Here is a 21,181-nt window from a genome sequence, read left to right on the forward strand (position 1 = left end):
AATAAAGATTCATTTATGCTACCCCAATACTAAAATGACATTGTTTTATTTCATTAGACACTCCACTCATAGAAGGTTGGGGTACATTTGACTCATTTTGAAGGATTTGACGAGCATCAAATCCAAAAAATAATTTAAAAAGCACATAATGATTAATGAAAAAAGGAAAAAAAGTAAAAGAATCTGGACTTGAAATAACATTACTCTCTAAAATATACACAAAGGAAAACACATTTCTTTAACATACCCAAAAAAATGGTAAGGTCACAAAAAGATAACCTAGTATTTAGAAAATGGATACTCTAGAAACTCAAAAAACTTCAATAAAAAGCCATGAAGACTTCACTATGATGATTTATTATAAGGCTTATATTTTTTGAGATTAGCTCTAATATAGATTTTAAAAAACTACTTAATTCATATTCAAACATATGGAAAGAAAGAGGGAAAGGTATACTTGTAGGCTATTTTGAATAGAGAGCTATCAATGCCCTACAAAATCTTAGTTGCCAGAAACTATTAGAACCAAACAAACACAAAATGAGTCAAAAGAATACTATAATAACATTAATATCCCTCTTTATTAATCAAAAATTATTTGTGAAAAATATACTCACCCTAAAGAGCTTTGCTCCATCAGAAGAAGTTGTGATCAGTGAAAAGAGTATTCATTTAAAATATTTCCCATTTTCTGTGCATTTTTTTTTTAAAAAGACATGAAAAAAAATGTTTGCACCTTTCCTTTGCATTTTCTTAATTTGTTAATTAAGATGATTAACATAATTTTATAACATAATAGTTTTATTCACATAAAATTTATTAGTATACTTTATTATATGAAAATGATTTTAAATCTATATTTTTATTGCATGGGAAACACCTATAGAAGAATTAAAATGGAGAGAAAAAATAGAAGTGCAATGTCCCACCAAGGAACCCAAAATAAATTAACCTAAATTTTCACTAAGTTTGTCAAAAAAATATTTTTGAAAAGATAATATACTACAACAGTTATAATATAGCCGAAGCAATAACATACAAATAAAAACATACCACCAAAAAGATTACAATTCTTAAGGGTCCCATGACATTGAATCACATTTAAGTTTAATTAATACTTAAACCAATATATAACACATCCACATTAAAGAATAACTACAAGTATGGATCCACTTAAATAATATACAATTATCCTGAATGCCACTTGGCAATAATCAGAATGCACAATCATCCATTGTACAGGCCACAAAGTATGAAAGGCTAAAAGAATATACATCATAAAATAGATTACATCATCACATTAAGATCCATGAAAGAAAAAAAAATACAATAGGTATAACCATCCATCATAGAATGCAATTATACAATGAAAGAAAATGCAGAATAGAGAAATCTAGCCACAACATCTAACTAACGGATCTTAATGGTAAAAGTGAAAAACACTACCACCCAACCTTGTGGTAACCCAAGAAGGGTCCACTCCCAATGCACTGAGGAGATAGTCTCAAGTCCCAAATTGGATAACAATCCCAAAATTCAAAAGTAATATCTAGGTCAAGGAAAACTTGAAAGCAAACTAACTTAAGGTACCAAGACACAAGTGACATCTAAACCCAAAGGTAAACAAAGACATATAGGAAATCTACTATGTAAGCGAGCAAGTGTCATTGCATGAGCCAACTCTAAGGTTACCCCACTAGTCTTATAATACTCTGGCCCCCTAGTATCTCTATGTGGCATCAGTATCCTTTTGTACAAACAAGGCATACTAATGAAGCAAGGTCATAACCAAGCATCCTCCACACTCTCATCCTAGTCTGTACTAGCACTAGATGAATGGGAAAGGGAAAACAATGACTCGTATTAATTAGTTTTCCTCTCATTTCATGTAGTGTTATTGCTTATTAAAACAACCTACAATGGGTTACTTGTTAGCCTCTTTAGGGCCTTGGCCTCCATTAAAAATCACTTCCCAACATCACATACATCTAACCTACCATAAGCCCAATGAAAGTAGTAGGTCTAATATGGTCATAGACCACTCATCAGTTCTTAGAAAAGAAATAGGAAAAATATTGAAAACATTACTGATCAAAATCACAGATTTCACCAATACAATCATCCTAATAGGACTTATCCAAAATTAAATACACATATAGAAAACCATGGCATCACATGATAACACCAAAACAATAACTCGATATTGCTTCAGTCCTATACAAACAACTAGGAAGAAATTTAAAGATAATTGATCGAAGATTCGAAGGTTATATCAAGAAAGACACACCGTTCACCTCAGTTCTACACAAGAGAAACTAAAAGCAGTAACAAAAAATCTAATCAACTCAACATAGAGCACACATAAAATATCACCATGGTTGGGTATAAAAGATCAAAAATAAAATACACCATAACATCATCATTGAACAAAACTCCCAAGCCTTTGGTAATATAACCTAACTGGTCAAAGCTAAGTCAACTCCAAAACCCCAACACCAGTAAACCAAACATCATAAATAGTACATACAAAAGTTATTTTCATAATTCATTAGGTTTTGGAAAATACATGAGTTTAATTTTCACTGTAGGTTTTCAAGCTTTCATTTTCATTTCCAAATATTACAATTCATACTGTTTTTGATCTCAATCAAGGTTAAGTTCCATTTCTCTAGTTGGCAAATTCACTAAGGTTTTCAAGTTCACTAGAATCCCAAATGATTCAACAATTCATATAAAGTTTTTTAAACATTGTTTCATAGTTCAATTCATTATCAAAGCATAAGAGTTCAGTAAACACACACATTACAGTTTTTGTCTTTTCAAAGTATTATACTTGTTAAGGTTTTTCAATAAACAAAATATATAATCAATCTCCCAAAATAATAGAAATCATTTCCATAAAGAAATCATCAAGTAAAATCCTACTTTAAAATAATTATTTTTCCAAATTTCAATTATCAATTTACTTTTCAAATCTATTTTAATATTCATAAATTATTTTCATATCTAAATTGTACCATTAAGCAAAACTCGAGTTTTATTAAAAGTCATCAAATTTCCAATTGAATTAAAATTATCAATATAACATATAGATAAATGTTAGAAATAAATCCATTTATGCAAATCTTTAGTTAAACATTAATTAAGGTCTAATATTAATTATTAAATTTACCAAATATTGTTAATATTAAATAATATATTATTAAAATGTAAAAATAATAATTATTTTTAAAATTTAATAAAATAATATTAAAAGTATTCATTAATGATAATAACTATACATTTAATAACCTAACAAACATTACTAATAATTAATAATAATACATAAATTATATAAATTAATTTATAAAATTAAAAAGAAAACATTTTTAAAATAATAATTTAAAACTTTCTATTTTTAAAATTATACACTTCGAGTCAATTTCTTCATCTTCAGTGTAGCTTGATATTTTATTGGCATATTCTCACGACTAATTAGTTTGGTTTGCTTTAATATTCTACTTCTACCACCTATCATTTGTAGGATATTTTTTGTCATGATGATTGGTCTTGTTTTGTGGCATAAGTAAGCTCACCTTCTTGATACCACTGAGAAGTCTCTAGAATAATTTTGTTGCATCCTTGTTTATTTTTTAAATTTTTGTGAAGATTTGATCTCTCTTTCTTAATGTGTCATAGGTTCTTCCAGCCACCTAGGATTCATTTGGTATCAGTGCTACTCTATGGTCGGTGATGGTTTTGTCTCATTTCACTTTGGGGGACTGCTATAATTTAGTACCATTTGTCATGATCCTTCATCTATTTAATTTTATATTAACTTCTAGCAAATTTGATGCTTAGTTAGGTAGGTGACTTTGTTTATATATAAATATTTCTTTATTGTAAGGGTTTCTGGGTTGATGGGTGCCCCACCTAATTTTCTTTTATTTATTTTAGGATTAGGTAGGGGTCGTGGGTTATTTCATATATCTACCCCTTATTTCTGACAAGGTTGTACAAATGATGCCTATCTATTTTTATGATAGAACCTTTGTAGCTAGGGACACAATCCAATTGATATGTAGATTTATCTACTTTGTATATATGGGTAATGAACAAAGTGTTCCTTCACTAGTTCTTTTGTCTTGGAGCCCTTTTGAACTAATTTTATTATTAATATAAATATAATTTATTTTCCAAAACAAAAAATAACTTTTAAAAGGTTTGTTTATATCCCAAGGGGCTTTTCGCCCCATGTGTGACAACTGTAACAATAGCATTCAACATTGTCTTGGCAGTGTGAGTTACTGCAAAGCAGCACTCAACGTTGCCAAGGCAACGTTGGTTGCTACGACAACAGGCCACATGCCATATTGGGAAAGGTAGTGGGTGTGGGGGTGATGGACCCCTCCCACCAAACTTTTTTTCTTTTTTTTTCATTTAAAAAAGAAAGAAAAAGAAAACAAAGGGAGGAGGGAGGTGGGGTTGGTGGCCCACCTTGCTAGAAAAATTATTTTTTAATTAATTATTTTTAGAATAAACAAACCAGTAATAGCCCCCCAGTACAATAGAAATTTTAAAATTTAATAAATATCTATGTATTTATAATTATCACAATAATCAAAAATTACTGTGATAATTATATTTATAATGATTCTCCCAATAAGATCTTATATAGAAACTTGGGATAAACAATTGAAATTGATAAAACAAACTTGGTTTTCATTACAAAACCTAGATCTCAAATCCAACAACTCAAACAAGGGTATCAAAACTAATGTTCATTCACAAATATTTTCAAGAAATGAAGAGCAATACTTACAACATGAGGGTTTCCAATTTAAATCAAAACAATTTCAATAACAAAAATTGGCTTTATCAAAGAAAGGTTTTAGATTCCCAATTTGTATATTGATAATCTCAAAATGAAGAACAATTATATCATGAACAATGGTTTTAGATTCAATTTATATATAAAGGTTTCTCAAATGAAGATTGATAAAATCACATGTAAGGGTTTTAATCTAATTAATTCGTACAAGAATGTATTCAAGAACAGAGAATAAAAATTTCAACACGAGGGTTTCAACCAAATCTAAAATTTTAAAAAATAGATTTTTCGAAACATGAAGAAGACAAGAATTTGAAAAAAAAAATATTTTCTCTGCGAATGACCCACAAGACTCCCCCTGAATCTACTACTAATATGATAAACACTCAGAGCAAGCAAGTATTCCCCTCTTTTTTCTTAAAAACCTTCCTCCTAGAAATTGCTCTTCCAAAATCCCCTGGTCATTGCAAAATGAGCTCTAGATCTTTGATAAAGAGTTCTCTCCTAAATTTAGGGCTTTGATTATGCAATCATGCGAGAAGACTCATTGATCTTTATATTTTATTATTTAATCATATCTTTTAATTTCATGCACAACATTTTTTCCATTTATTAAATAATTTTCTCTCTCTTTATTTAATTTGAGAGACATTATTTAGAGCTTATTATTAAAATAAAACTCCTAAATAATTATCATTAAATTAGATAAATATAACTACGCCAAAGTTAGAACTTTAATATAATATTTTAAATTTAATTTTTTTATTTAATTAATTAAATATAATTAAATATTGAATTTTCTTTATATAATTTCCTTTAAATTGAATCGTTAAGTTATCTTTTAATATGATTTAATTAAAATAGAAAATCATCATAGACCCACAAGACTAAATATGAAAATGCATCATAAGGTATAATATACCAAAACAAACTCTAGGGTCAAAATCACATATTCACATCACTTCATGAATTTAGAAAGGTGAAACTAACTTAGATACTTGTCCTATTTTCTAGGACAATTGACTTAGGGTTTAGGATTCAAACTCAAGAATTATCTCTCCACTTACACCATTGAGATACTATGATAGGGTGCACTCATCCTAGCAATTTAGGAAAGTCAATACAAGGTACCTACAATGTGCATAAATTCCATGCATGTACATACTCATATATTTTAAACTAAATAGACAATGGTAGGGAGTGGTGCATTGTGTAGATCCTAACTAGTAGGTGACTACAACTCCCTCCCTCAACCACATTAGGAATGTCAATCATAAAGTAAAACATACATGTACACCATACACATGCAAGGATGGGGTAAGTAACCATAGAACTACATATAAATTATTCCTCTATCTAAAATAAATGAAATCATTGTATGAACATACATATATCATCATTGAAATAATCATGAACATATGAAATAACTGAATGACTCAAGTAGCTCATCACATAACTCAACTGAGTATTAAAATACATCAAATCAATCTAGTAACCAAGTACTACTAATCATAAAAACACAATCAAAAAATTGGTCTAAAAGAATCTAGCAATACAATCAAAAAAGTCAATTAGGGGTAGGCATTACATCCACCACCCTTAGGCTTAGGCTTACTCCTAGAAGCCTACAAGAAATATAATTCTAAACTAGGGGTAGGAATTACATCCACTCCCCCTAGACTTAGGCTTACTCCTAGAAGCTAACTACAATGACTAGGGTAACTAAAAATCAGCGAGTACTATATATAATGTCAAACAAAAAGATCATTTAAGAAACTAATGTACAACTAATTTAACTATATATACACTTTCAGTCACTTAGAGCAATATGATTATGGTTAAATAGTAAACCAAAAACCATATTGATCCAACATTCATCTTTTTAACAAATACTAAAATAGACCCCATAAAATATTCTAAACTAGAGACCAACATCTCTAAATCCATTAGAAAACATAAAAGTTATAATGTATAGACATAAATCAAAAGTAAATGACATAAATGTTATGAGTTTCCAAGTTTCATGTTCAAAAGTTCCACTACTAATATTTTTTTATTTTTGTTCAAATTATTTAAGTTCAAGTTTGTAACTCCACTGAAAACACTTGAACAAGATCAACATAATGCTCACAAAGACAATCAAAGACATACTACCTTAAAGCATAATCATAAGAAAATATGTCTGAAATCTGACTCAAGAGTTTTACAAATTTTTCATTTTTCTATGTTTCAAGAAATTGAGTCTTAAGTTTCAAGTGTTCAAGTTGAAAAGATACTTAATGCCATTTAAGTTTTGTTTTAGTTTAACTAGTTTGAGTGTTCAAGTTTGTAATAAATACATATAATATTTTAAGTTTTGTTTCAGTTCAACTAGTTATCAACTAGTGGCATTCCAATATACCCAGAGCTCCCAATCTAGAAACTTGAACTCTAATACCAGATGTAATGCCTCACCAGGGAACCCAAAAGAAATTAACCTAAAGTTTCACTAAGTTTGTCACACTTTTTTTTTTGAAAAGATAATATACAACAATAGTTATAATATATTAGAAGCAATACCGTACACATAAACACATACCATAAAACAAATTATTATCTTAAGGGTCTCATGACATTAAATCACATATAACTTTGATAAATACTAAAAGCAGTATATAACACATCCACATTAAATAATAACTACAAGCATAGATTGATTTAAATACTATACAATTAGTCTAAATGCCACTTGGCAATAATCAAAATGCACAATCATCCATTGTATAGGTCACAGGGTATGAAAGGCTAAAAGAATATACATCATAAAATATATGGCACCATCTCTTTAAGAATCATAAAATAAAATACAATACCATAGGTATAACCATCTATAATAACACAAGAATAGAATGAAAGGAAATGCAAAATAGGGAACTCCATCCATGACATCAAATTGATAGATCTCAATGGTAAAAGTAAAAGCACTACCACATGAACTCATGGTAACATGAAAAGGGTCCACTCCCACCATGTTGAAGTGATAATCTCAAGTTTGTAGTGCCGGCCCCTAGTCTACATTTTCCTAGTTTACATTTTTTCTATCATTGCCAAACTCTTTTAGGGTAGTTTTATGTTTGATGATTAGTAGCATTATCTTGAGATTATTACATATTTTTTTGGACTTAGTTGATATATGATGAGATTACTTGGTACTCTATATTTCATTTGTGCATGATGATTATTATGGTGGCTTTTAGTTATTGATGATGTTTAGTTAGATGGATCAGTATATGTGTTTTCTTATGGATACTTACCCCTATTACATGTGTATGGTGTGCTTGTTTGTTTTCTTTATGTATTGCATTTTTGATGCGGTTAAGGAAGGGAATTGTAGTCACTTGCTAGTCCAGATCTACACTATGCACCACTTCCTACCATTGTCTATTTAGCTTAGTATATATTGTGTATGTACATGCGTTGATTTTATGTAGGTTATAGGTACTAGGTATCGACTTCCCTGAATTGCCAAGATGAGTGTACCCTATCGCATTATCTCAATGGTAAGAGAGGGGAGATAAATTCTTGGGTCCAAATCCTAAACCTTTGAGCCATTTGTCCTAATTGACAATTAGGATAAGTATCTGAGTTGAGTACCCTCTGAATGCATCAGATGATGTTAATTCATGATTTTTAACCCTTTAGTTTGATTTTGTGTGTGTTTTACTATGATCGGTTTTCGTATTTTACTTTATGAGTCTTTGGTGAATTTTCTATTAATTAAGTCTAATTAAAAGGTTTTATTAATGATTTAATTTAATGGAAAATTTATATGATATTTTAATATTTTATTTGATTTAATTAATTGAGAAATTAATTAAATAAAAAGAATTAAGTTTGAAGATAAACTTATAAGTTTAAATTTGGAATGTGATAATATTTATTTAATATAATAATAATATATTTAGAGTTTATTTTTAAATAAATGTTAAATAATATTATTATTTAAGTTAATAAATAGTTGTCAAAATTAATGTTCGAAAATAAATTTAAAAGTGGGAAAAGAAATTAATTTATTAAAAGTTTCATGCTTGCATGATACATGCATGAGACTAAATTAAATTAATTAATTTAAAAAGAGGTCAAGGAAAATTAAATAAAGTAATTTAATTAATCAATGAATGTGCATGGAAAAGATAAAAGTAAGACAAATAAAAGTTAATAAATAGTTAAAAGATTGTGAGCAAAGAGTTATCTCGGGTGAATGCACAATTACTACCCCAATTTTAGGGAGAGAACTCCTCACAATTTGGGGGTTCATTTCAAGGGACTGCAAACTTTGGAGAAAAAAGAAATTTTTGAACAGGAGAAGGTTTTGAAAGGGGAATTGTTCTGTACAATTTTTTGGGGTGTAGCAAATTAGCATTAGTGTCTAGTAGACGCTTGTGAATTTTGCATAATTTAAATGCACTCTTTTCTCTCCTATCTTTTTTATGTTTGTTAGATGATTGTCTAGATAATTCTTGTGAAGAATATATCATGTTGTGAGTTCTGGACATTTGAAAAATTATTATGTATATGGAATGTTCTTATTTGTTCAATATAGCTTTTCTTCTAGTAGAATGTAGATTGAGAAAATTTACCAGGAAGGGTTTGAATTTTTAATTGGGAAAATCTTCTTAGAGGAAATTAAACCAAAAAAAAAATGGGTACATAGAATCTATCCATTAGATTAATTCTTTGATTTGATATAAAAATATATATATTCATTTAAAATGAATTTGATATACAAAATTTTGTTTATTTCAAAATTAAATTCTAATGAAATTTATATATTTTAAATGGGGAAAAACATATATGTTAAAACATTTTATTAAAAAGTTTTATTTTTAAAAAAAAATTAATATATTAAAAACTGGGAGGTGGGAAATCACGTCCCACCCCCCCTACTATAGGCATTGTCCATGACTATGGACTGCTAGCAACCTTAAAGGCTACACAGTAGGCCATTGCCATCGTAGAGTTACGACCTTCCCAATGAAAGGGACGACATCTGTTTAATACAGCACCAATTTTCTTAAAACAAACACAGGGCACGAAAATTGAAAATTGATTTTTATTCAAAGTTTTAAATTATATTAAAATTTAATTTACTTTAAGTTTTTTTAAAAATATATTAAATATTATTTTATAAAAAGGTTATTAAAAGTTTTAATTTATGAAATTAATAAATGACATTTAATATAGTTGTTGATTTATTTAAAATAAATTTACAAATATTAATTAAATATTATTAAATAGACATTGGTTATTTAAAAATGGAATTTAATTTAGTTGATATGGATATTACTTAGTAAGATAGGAAATCTTTTGAAGATTGTTAATCTGGCTCTAGTAAACGATAAATCAATGGGAGGCTTACCATAGCAAACTGAAAAAAAAAAATTATATCTAGCCTTAGTAAATTTAGAAAATTGATTTTCAAATTGTGGGGGTAAATCTTTGTTTTATTAAAACAAATATTTGAGTTAATTATAAGAAAAATAGAGGATATTTCTTACTTGATAACAACTCTGAAATGAAAACTGAAAACCTCATACTTGGCTTAACCATGTGATTTCAAAAGCAAACCAAAACATGCATTTGTATGTTGTTTCTTTATGCTATCTATATTTTGGGGTTGACTAGATTGTTGACCAGTTATAGGATGTCTACTAGAGGCTCGGGGGTTTTGTGAGTGTGGTATCATGTTGACTTGATCTCGATCATTTTGCTCAACCATGTATGTGATGGTATGCTTATGATGAGTATGTTTATATTATTGGTTACTATGTTTTAGTTTCTTTGTGAGATAGTGAGATTTATGCTATGAGAAACCTAATTTAACCATTTTGGAGTCTTTGATCAGTATTATTTTGGGATACTTTTCGGTTGCTTGTTGAGAACCAATGGATATTGCAGTTATCATTCGATGCTTTTTAGTTGCTCATGTAGAAATGATGTGAATATTGTGGATTATCTTTTGATTTTTTTCAGTCACTTGTATAAGACTGAGGTGATTTTACTATGATCCTTGATTTGTGATTTCATGAGCTTATGGTAGGTTATCTATATGTAGTGTCAGGAAGTGGCTTGCAATGGGGGCTAGGGACCCTAACTAGTCCTAGCGGTAACCCATTGTAGGTTGTTTAATAAAGTGACAACATTAAACTAAATACTAAGTTAAATGAGCCTAATAAGAGTTATTTGTATGTTCTTGCCCATGCCTTGAGTGCTAGTATAGACTAGGATGGGAGTATAGAGAATGTTTGGTTATGACCTTACATTCCATAGTATGCCTTGTTAGTATGAGAGGATACTAGTGGCCATAGTGGGATCACTAGGGACCTGGGAGTCCTAAGGGACTACTCAAGTGACTTCAAGCATGATTCGTGTGATGACACTTGCCCTCTTACATAGTAGATTCCTATGTGTCTTTGTGTGCCTCTGGGTCTAGATGTCGATCTATGTTGGAACCTTTGAGTTAGTATACTTTTAGGTTTTCTAGACTTAGAGAATATCTATGTTATGTGATTTGATATCCTATTTGGGACTTGAGACTATCTCCTTAGTGTGGTTGGAGTGGGTCATTTAGGTCCCATGTAGTAGGGTTGTAGTGCTTTTTCACTCTTACTATTGAGATCCATCTATAGTCATTGTGGCTAGAGCATTCTTTGTTGGCATTTACCTTCATTATGTTCATGGATCATTATGATGGATGCTTATATTGTATGATGGATGTTATATCATTTTATTATGGATGTTATATCTTTATTGATGGATGGATGTATCATATATGGTGGATGGTTTCATTTACTTTATTGTACTTGTATCATGGATCCAAAGAGGATGATGTATTTCTATTTTTACATGTTTATATTCTTTTAAGCCTTTCATACCCTGTGACATGTACAAAGGATGGTTGAGCATTCCAAATTTAATTTTCCAAGAGGCATTTAGAACAAATGTATATTATTTAAAGGACATTGGACTTGTCATTATTCTTTCATATAGATGTGGTATGTGATGGATTTAGTATTAATTAGATTTAAATGTGATTCAATGTCATGGGATCCTTAAGGAATGTAACTTGTTATGTATGCTTTTAGTTGAATGTATGTTATTGCTTCTGCTTCTATGTGTTTGATGTGAATGGTTTATCTTTCATGTTTCAAAAAAAAAAATGCTACCAAACTTAGTAGAACTTTAAGTTATTTATTTTGGATCCCTTGGTGGGGTGTTACATTTGGTATCAGAGCCTGAGTTTCTACATTGAGAGCTCTGGTTATATTGGAATGCCATTAGTGTTGAACTAGTTGAATTGAAATAGAACTTAAACTATTAGTTGTATATTTTTCATACTTCAACACAGACTTTAAAACTTAAAATGACACTTTTACTGTTTGTAAAACACATGCCTTTTACATATATGCTTTACACTATTATGCATTATGGTTGTTATAGTATTTTGCATCTTGGATATTATTCTAGGATGGTATTTGGGATGACATCTTCAATTAGAGGTTGTAGCCTTGATTGTGGTAGAGGCCATGGATGAGGCAGAGCTATCAGTGTACATGAGTCTGTCCATGAAGGCCCCATTTAGGAAGAGAATAGGGAAGAGTATATTAGTGAGCATCAGGAAGAGAATAGGGAAGAGCATGTTAGTGAGTATTAGGAAGAGAACTATAGAGAGGAGCATGCTAACTCTAAGGAGGTTGATATGAGGAAAATGATGTGAACCATCATTGATCGCCTACCTCCTGTTCATGAGGATAGAGCACATCAAGTAGGACATGAGCATAGACCCAGGTCTAGGAGCCCTCAGAGGGATCGACAAAGATTCATTTTATCTTCTTAGATGAAGAACCTTCATAGGTCCAAGATCAAGCCCTTTAATGGGCAAGGTTTTGGATATGTAGCTGAGCAGTGGCTTATTGCCCTTGACAGGATTTTTGCTAAGCAAGACTTAGACAATCATGTCAAAACAAGGTTTTCTATTACCAACCTAGAGAACTTTAGGGCCACTTGGTGGACAATTGAGGAAAAGAAGTTGGGCTTAAAGATGAAAAAAATCACATTGGAGTTATTCTTGGAGAGCTTCCATGAGTGATTCCTACAAGAGGAATGGAATCAACATAGAGTAGATGAGTTCCATAACCTAAGACAATACACTATGACCATTGTAGTGTATGAAAGAAAGTTCTATGAGCTCATGCCCTTTTCAAGATTCACTGAAAACCTAACATAGTTGGTACAACATTTCATTAGAGGCTTGAACAACTATTTATGTGGGGGTGTTAAGGTATTTGCGCCTAAACCCTCAAAGATATGATACATGAGCCATCCTTGTCGAGAAAAGTGTCAACCTTGGACATGAGGGTTTTGTGGGATCACCTACAACATTAGGATCTAATGGCAACCACGACTCAGGTGGGAACAAGAAGCCTCCTTTTCCTAAAAGGAATCAATCACAGTAGCAGTCATAGCAGTAGAAGGGATCATACCCTCAAGCATAGAGTGGTGGCAATGGTTCTAACTCCAAGAACAATCACAATGCTCAATGCAATTAATGAAATTAGCATGCTCAACCTGAATAGAGTAGCTAGTCTTTTACTAGTAGGGATAGCTACTAGCAGTTGAATGCACCACCTATAGGGAGAGGATTTGGTAGAGACATAGGATGTTATACATGTGGTTAGATTGGACACATTTCAACTCATTGTCCATAGTGAGCACCTTAGTATTCAGGGCCTAGGCTAGTAGCATCTGAGCCCACAGTCAGAGATGTAGGTAGAGCTCATAGGGTATTTGTGGCTGTAGATCATCATCAAGAAGACCATCAAGGGATAGTAGTTGAGACTACAAGAGCTATTTGAGGTACACCTCTCTCTATATTGTTTGATTTAGGTGCCACAGATTATTTTATTTCACCATCTCTAGTTGCTAAGTGTAAGTTGGAAGTGGTTAAGCAAGATGATGGTTGGTAAGTGGAACTAGCCTCAGGCGCTAGGGTTTCCATACATTCTACAGTTCATAAGTGTGGGCTTAGCATAGGAGGTTTTGAGAAATTATTTGACCTTTGAGTTATTCCTCTTGGCTCCTACAATGTGTTCTTAGGTATGGATTGTCTTGGCTCTCATAGAGCTAGTATAGATTGCAAGAAGAAGACCATTATGTGTTAGGATGACCAAGGAAATGATGTAGAGATTGTGTGGATACCAAGACCTATATCTCTACGAATGATTTCTGCTATGCAATTAAAGTGGAGCTTTCATAAGGGATGTTAGGTATTTTCTATTATGGTAAATGAGCTAGATGAAGAAGATCTTGTGAGGAAGACTCTAGATCACCCTATTTTATAGGAGTATGTGGATGTCTTTTCGAGTGAGATTCTAGGCATGCCTCTAAAAGGAGACATTGATTTTAGCATTGAGCTCACTCCAGGAGTGAAGCCTATCTTAGAGCTCCTTACCATATGACCACTTAGGAATTGAGTGAGTTGCACCTACAGTTAGAAGAACTTTTGGCCAAGGGTAGTATCTAACCCAGTGTATGACTATGGGGAGCTTCAGTGCTCTTCGTGAAGAAGAAGGATGGTTCTTTACACCTTTGCATTGATTATAGATAGCTAAACAAGGTGACAATGAAGAATAGGTATCCTCTACCAAGGATTGATGATTTATTTTATTAGATCAAGGGAGCTATAGTGTTCTCCAATATCAACCTTAAGTCAAGATATGCTCAGCTTCGCATCAAGTAAGATGGCATTCATAAGACCACCTTCTGAACTTGCTATGGGCATTATGAGTTCATAGTGGTACCTTTTGTACTAATGAAAGCTCTATCAATTTTCATGAGCCTAATGAATGGAGTGTTTCTTTCCTATCTTGACAGATTTTTACTTGTGTTCCTTGATGATATAATAATATATTCTAAGTCCTAGAAGGAACATGAGGAACATTTGTGTTTGGTTTTGCAATGCTTGAGAGATAATCAACTTTATGCCAATGTGTTAAAGTGTGATTTCTTTCAATTAGAGATACAATATTTAGGACATGTTATATTAGGTGAGGGTATCTTTGTAGACCCCATGAAGATCCAAGCAATAGTAGATTGGCCTACACCCCTACCCTTTTAGAGATTCATAGTTTCACGGGTCTAGCTAGATATTATCATAGATTCACCCAAAAATTCTCTAGAATAGAACATCCTATTACCTCCCTTAAAAGGAAAGGAAAGAAGTTTTTATGGATGGAGAAATGTGAGGAAGCATTCTAGAAGCTTAAGGAGCTTTTGACCAGTGCACCAATCTTAGCAGTACCTAATCCAGTAGGTGATTTCATGGTGTGTATAGATGCTTCCCTTGAGGGGATTGGAACAGTTTTGATGCAAAATAGATGGGTGATTGCATATGAATTATGGAAGCTCAAGGATCATGAACTAAATTATCCTATGCATGATATTGAGTTAGCAGTGGTAGTTCATGCCTTAGTGAGATGGATACATTTCTTGTTGGGACACAAGTTTGAACTTCATAGTGATCATCATAATCTTCAGTACATATTCACACAACCTAATCTGAATGCTAGGTAGAAGCATTGGATGGAATTTTTATGTGAGTAGGACTTCAAGGTGAAGTATATCTAGGGGAAGGAGAATGTAGTGGTAGATGCTTTGAGTTGTAGGAAACATGTGATATCATCAATGACTCTGAGTGTTGATTTGAGGAGTCAGATAATTTAGGCACTTCCTACCGATTCTTTGTACTAGGAGGTGTGCAGAGAGATAGATTCAGGGAGACCTTTGGAGGGTAAGTTTTTAGACTACATCCTAGAGTTAGATGGCCTTTTGAAACATTAAAGAAGGATTTATGTCCTACTACTAGATGAGCTTTGTACCTTAATCCAATTAGAGGCCCATCATACACCTCACTCAGCACATCCAGCTATCAAGAAGATGCATGCAGACTTCAGACATTTATTCTATTGGTCTAGGTGTCTTGAGTGTCAAAGAGTCAAGGTAGAACACAAACATCCAATAGGGCTTTTGCAGCCAAATCTCATTCCTTCATGGAAATCATTTCTATGGACTTCATTGTAGGATTACCTATGATTTCTTATCGTCATGATGCTATCATGGTTACCATTGATTGGTTGATTAAGGTGACACATTTCTCACTAATAAGGTCTTCCTACACTGCATCTTCTATGGCTAATGTCTTTATGTGTGACATCGTGAGACTACATGGTATTCCCTAAAAGATCATTTCAGATAGGGATCCAGTATTCACTTCCACATTTTGGACATTGTTGCAGCATGACCTTGGAGCATAGTTGAATTTTAGTTAAGCATATCACCTAGAGATAGATGGATAGATAGAGAGAGCGAATTATGTTCTAGAAGATATGTTGAGGATTTATGTGATGGATAGGTAGACTATTTGGGAGGACTATATCTACCTAGTGGAGTTTTCTTACAACAACGGGTATCATAATTCTATTGGCATGGCACCTTTCCAGGCTTTATATGGTAGTCCTTGTCATACGCCTTTGATTTGGGATAATCTTGAGGATCACATTGTATTGGGTCCTGAGATGTTTCGAGATATGGAGCAACAAGTAGTGCACATTTGAGAGCACTTGACTATGGCACAAGATAGGAAAAAAAAGTATGCCGATGCACATAGGATAGATAATCAGTTTGTTGTGGGAGAGAAGGTTTTCTTGAGAGAACATATGTGAAAGAGTCTGATCTATTATGGAAATGGCTCGAACTTAGCATGTTGCTTTGTGGGACCATTCAAGATTCCTTAGAGGATTGGTCCAATTTCCTATCGTCTTACTTTACCACCCAACTTGGCTCACATTCATGATGTTTTCCGTGTTTCAGTACTTAGGCAGTATATCTCTGATGTTGTACATGTTCTTTATTGGAATGTGTTGTAGGTAGAAGATGGTTAGCTAGCTTTGGAGTCAGTTCACATTCTGGAGCAGTGGGAGTTGACTCTCAAGGGTTGAACCATACTACTAATGACTCTTCAGCTACAAGGGTGGATACATCTAGATTACAAGATTTATATCCCTACTTTTTTATAGGCTTCTAGGAGTAAGCCTAATCCTAGGGGGTTGGATGTAGTGCTTGCCTCTAGTCTACATTTTCCTAGTTTAGATTTTTGCTATCATTTCCAAACTCTTTTAGGCTAGTTTTATGTTTGATGATTAGTAGCATTATCTTGAGATTACTAGATATTGTTTTAGACTCAATTAATATATGATAAGATTACTTGGTACTCTATATTTCATTTGTGCATGATGATTATTATGGTGTTTTTTAGTCATTGATGATGTTTAGTTAGATGGATCATTATATGTGTTTTCCTATGGATACTTACCCCATAATGCATTTGTATGGTGTCCGTGTTTGTTTTCTTTATGTATGGCATTTTTGATGTGGTTAAGGAAGGGAGTCATAGTCACCTGCTAGTCGAGATCTACATAATGCACCACTTCCTACCATTGTTTGTTTAGCTTAGCATATATTGTGTATGTACATGCATGGATTTTATGCAGGTTACAGGTATCGAGTATAGACTTCTTTGAATTGGCAGGATGAGCATACCCTATCGCATTATCTCAATGGTAAGAGAGGGGAGATAATTTCTTAAGTCCAAATCCTAAACGTTTGAGCTATTTCTCTTAATTGACAATTAGGACAAGTATCTAAATCGAGTACCCTCTGAATGCATCGAACATGTTAATTTGTGATTTTTAACCCTTTAGTTTGATTTTGTACGTGTTTTACTATGATGGGTTTTCATATTTTACTTTATGAGTCTTTGGTGAATTTTCTATTAATTAAGTCTAATTAAAAAGTTTAATTAATGATTTAATTTAATGGAAAATTTATATGATATTTTAATATTTAATTTAATTTAATTAATTGAGAAATTAATTAAATAAAAAGAATTAAGTTTGAAGATAAAATTATAAGTTTAAATTTGGAACGTGATAATATTTATTTAATTTAATAATAATATATTTAGAGTTCATTTTTAAATAAATACTAAATAATATTATTATTTAAGTTAATAAATAGTTGTCAAAATTAATGTTTGAAAATAAATTTAGAAGTGAGAAAAGAAATTAATATATTAAAAGTTTCATGATTGCATGATACATGCATGAGACTAAATTAAATAAATTAATTTAAAAAGAGGTCAAGTAAAATTAAATAAAGCTATTTAATTAATCAATGAATGTGCATGGAAAAGATAAAAGTAAGACAAATAAAAGTTAATAAAGAGTTAAAAGATTGTGAGCAAAGAGTTCTCTCAAGTGAATGCACAATTAGTGCCCCAATTTTAGGGAGAGAAGTCCTTGTCACAATTTGGTGGTTCATTTTCAAGGGACTACAAACATTGGGTAAGAAAGAAATTTTTGGAAAGGAGAAAGTTCTTAAAGGGGAATTGTTCTCCATAGTTTTCTAGGGCATAGCAAATTAGCATCAGTATTCAGATAGATGCTTGTGAATTTCGCATAATTTAAATGCACTCTTTTCTTTCCTGTCTTCTTTGTGTTTGTCAGATGATTGTCTGGATAATTCTTGTGAAGAATATATCATGTTGTGAGTTCTTGACATTTGAAAAATTATTCTGTACATGGAACATTTTTATTTGTTCAATATAACTTTTGTTCCAATAGATTCTAGATTGAGAAAATTAACTAGGAAGGGTTTGAATTTTTAATTGGAAAAATCTTCTTAGAGGAAATTAAAAAAGAAAAAAATGGGTACATAGAATTTATCCATCAGATTAATTCTTGGATTTGGCATAAAAAATATTTATTTATTTAAAATGAATTTGATATACCAAATTTTGGTTATTTTAAAATTAAATTCCAATGAAATTTATATATTTTAAATGGGGAAAAAATGTATATGTTAAAATGATTTATTAAAAGGAATTTTAAAAAAAAATTAATATATTAAAAATTGGGAGGTGGATAGTCACGCCCCACCCCGCTGCCACAGGCACTATCCACGACAGTGGACTGCTGGTAGCCTTAAGTGCAACAAGCCACTGCAATGGCAAAGCTGTGACCTTCCCTATGAAAGGGACGACGTCTATTTAATACAGTGCTGATTTTCTTAAAACAAATGCAGGGCACAAAAATTGAAAATTGATTTTTATTCAAAGTTTTAAATTATATTAAAATTTAATTTAATTTAAGTTTTAAAAAATATATATTTATTATAATTTATATTAAATATTATTTTATAAAAAGGTTATTAAAAGTTTTAATTTATGAAATTAATAAATGACATTTAATATGGTTTTTGATTTATTTAAAATAAATTTACAAATATTAATTAAATATTATTAATTAGACATTGGTTATTTAAAAATAAAATTTAATTTAGTTGATATGGGTATTACTTAGTAAGATAGGAAATGTTTTTAAGATTGTTAATCCAACTCTAATAAATGATAAATCAATGAGAGTCTTACCATAGAAAACTCAAAACAAATATTATATCTACCCTTAGTAAATTTAGGAAATTGATTTTCAAATTGTGGGGGTAAATCGTTGTTTTATTAAAACAAATATTTGAGTTAATTATAAGAAAAATGAAGGATATTTCTTACTTGATAACAACTCTGAAATGAAAAGTGTAAACCTCGTACTTGGCTTAACCATGTGATTTCAAAAGCAAACCAAAAAATGTATTTGTAAATTGTTTCTTTATGCTATCTGTGTTTTGGGGTTGACTAGATTGTTGACCAGTCATAGGATATCTACCAGAGGCTTGAGGGTTTTGTGATTGTGGTATCATGTTGACTTGATCTCGATCATTTTTCTCAACCATGTATGTGATGGTATGCTTATGATGACTAGGTTTATATTGTTGGTTACTATGTTTCAGTGTCTTTGTGAGACAATGAGATTTATGCTATGAGAAACCTAATTTAAGCATTTTGGAGTCTTTGATCAGTACTATTTTGGGATACTTTCTAGTTGCTTGTTGAGAAACAATGGATATTGTGGTTATCATTTGATGCTTTTCAGTTCCTCGTGGAGAATTGATGTGAATATTATGGATTATCTTTTGATATTTTTCAGTCACTTGTATAGGGCTGAGGTGATTTTACTATGATTCTTGATTTGTGATTTGATGAGCTTAGGGTAGGTTATCTATATGTAGTTTCAGGAAGTGGCTTGCTATGGGGACGGGGGACCCATTGTAAGTTTTTTAATAAGTGACAAAATTACACTAAATACTAACTTAAATGAAACTAATAATAGTTATTTGTATGTTCTCACCCATGCCTCGAGTGCTAGTATAGACTAGGATGGGAGTAGAGAGAACGCTTGGCTATGACCTTGCATTTTGTAGTATGCCTTGTCAATACAAGAGGATACTAGTGGCTATAGTGGGATCACTAGGGACCTAAGAGTCCTAAGGCACTACTAAGGTAACTTTGAGCATGATACATGCGATGACACTTGCCCACTTACATAGTAGATTCTTATGTGTCTTTGTGTGCCTCTAGGTCTAAATGTCGATCTATGTTGGAACCTTTGAGTTAGTATACTTTTAGGATTCTTAGAATTAGAGAGTATCTCTATTATGTGATTTGATATCCTATTTGGGACTTCAGACTATGTCCTCAACATGGTGGGAGTGGGCCATTTAGGTTCCACACTATTGGGTGGTAGTGCTTTTTCAATTTTATCATTGAGATCTATCCATAGTCACTATGGCTAGACTATTCTTTGTTGGTATTTAACTTTACTCTATTCATGGATCATTATGATGGATGGTTATATTTTATGATGGATGTTATATCTTTATTGATGGATGGATGTGTCATGCTTGATCACTTCTTGGGTTTTACTTCATATTAGGAATTTGTGGTTATAAGTTCTTTCTCTAAAATTATGTTCTTTTTATCTATATAACTTGGTGATAATGTCCTTGGGACACGTGTTTTATGTCTGAATATTCAGCTTGTTTCAGGATTCTATATTTGACTTCTCTGATTTTATGATGCACTATACTTTTGGATTAAAATTAGAAAGTATACTTTAGTTGTTTTGGTGGAACTCATTTGTAAACATTGCAAGTTATTTATTGGCCAATGTTAAATTTAGGTTATGCTATATGAATTTTCTTTGCCTAGGTACAATTGTTTATAAAAATAGTTCTATTTGATGTTACCATCTTAAGGAAATATATATATATATATATACTTATTCAGTTTTCTCGTTTACTGCTGAGCAGTCATTTAATTAATATTGTTTGGGGATTATAACCTTGAGTTTAAATTATTCGTGACTTATGCGAAAGGTGGGG

This window comes from Cupressus sempervirens, chromosome 7 (assembly GCF_028749045.1).
Source record: "Cupressus sempervirens isolate cs-2001-9-10 chromosome 7, ASM2874904v1, whole genome shotgun sequence".
Taxonomy (NCBI): Eukaryota; Viridiplantae; Streptophyta; class Pinopsida; order Cupressales; family Cupressaceae; genus Cupressus; species Cupressus sempervirens.